Source organism: Penaeus monodon, chromosome 20 (assembly GCF_015228065.2).
Source record: "Penaeus monodon isolate SGIC_2016 chromosome 20, NSTDA_Pmon_1, whole genome shotgun sequence".
Lineage (NCBI taxonomy): Eukaryota > Metazoa > Arthropoda > Malacostraca > Decapoda > Penaeidae > Penaeus > Penaeus monodon.
Window position 1 is genome coordinate 30,681,558 of NC_051405.1, and position 1,530 is coordinate 30,683,087.

The window sequence follows — 1,530 nt, forward strand, 5'->3', positions numbered from 1 at the left end:
CTCACTCTGCCTGGTGACAACAAGTAAATGGTTAAAGTAATTCTGATACTGCTGTTACTGTTGCTGTTTGCAGTCAGGCTATTACAATTAGCACTAATGATATTTTACTGCTATTGCAATACATGTACAGCATTTTACAAAATGCCGTTGTTGCTGCCTCCAGACGTCACTGCTTTTTAATAATTCATAATATCTATTTCATTTACATGATAACAGAGCTTTACCAAAGATTCGTATTGTCTCAGATTTCAATATTAGTGATCATTTTCACTTTTGTTCTAAAAGATGTATTCATACTGTCTTTCATATCATGAATGTTACTATTGTTACAGTAAAGAAGTACATTTTTTCATATGATTGTAATAGTTTGATGCACATTGAATTAGAGATGCTGTTTCACTGGATTCAAATCCTTGCCAAGAGAAGTAATAAATGTGCTAGATGATTGACAGGTGTGAGTGCAGAGGAACTGCTTTTCTTGTTTGTTGTACAAGTGAGGTTACAACTTTTTAGGCTTAGTTTTATCTGCATGTCCTCTGCCCTAGAGAGATCTGACCCCTTCTCAGGGACAGAAGAACAACAGAACTATCTTTATGCATTTTTATCACCCTTTTAAATAGGATCTTAGCAAAGTATAGTCTTTACTAATGGCTAGTGATATATTAATATGGGATTACATTCCCATCTTTTTGTCTCACATTTTTCCTTATTTTTCCTTTTCCCTTTTTTTCTCTTCATTTTTTTAGTAGTAGCTCTCCTCCTGGACGACAGAAAACCTCATTAGACTGCTGAGCATTTCGTTTAAGAAAGGTTTTGCTGAATAGTCATAGTGCAGAATTTGTAGTGCACATAACTATCAGTGTTTTTGTCATAGGTGGGATATCATACAGGATGATTTTTATCTTAGAGCTATTACTATGGCATTGTTCAAAGGTCCCAATAGCAGTTTTCAGATGTAGCATCAGTACCTTTATATTAACTTATATGGCAGTTGGCTGTAGATACAAAATTTATTTTTAATGCTGTGTATATATACTTCCTTACATATACCTGACAGATTAATACAATAGGATAGATTGAGTTACATGATATGTAAAATGGGAGTTAACTGCAAAATTTCACAACAAATTATTAATGCAAGAGTAATGCTCTTGGTGTTAACTAGGAATATGACATTGAGGCTTCTAGTTTTACAAAAAGAAAATTATCCTCTATGAGCTCCAATCAAACTGTCTATGCTTGCAGTGTACTGTGATTAGAATCATTGGTTCACCCTGTGACATCATTGGCTGTGGTCATAGAGAATTGAATATTGACTGGGTCTCAGTGGCTGAGAGTTATGATCACTTAAGCAGTGTGCAAATATGTTCGTCTTTTTCTGGTGCATTGTCGCTTCAGTACCTCATTTACAAGGTTTCTTTTTATTTTTGACCTAAGACAAGTGGGGGCATGACACCGACCTTTGTACTCTCTTTGACCAGTGACCAGCTCTCTTCATATGTATCAAGTTTTTCTGGAAAAGATATGGTT

At 34.9% G+C, this 1,530-nt stretch overlaps 1 protein-coding gene across 1 annotated transcript in view; it reads left to right on the forward strand.

Annotated features, from left to right (window-relative positions):
- The window catches only part of LOC119585967 (kinesin-like protein unc-104), a gene marked incomplete in the record, with an annotated part of 145,723 nt that overhangs the window by 136,174 nt on the left and 8,019 nt on the right, over window positions 1–1,530 (forward strand).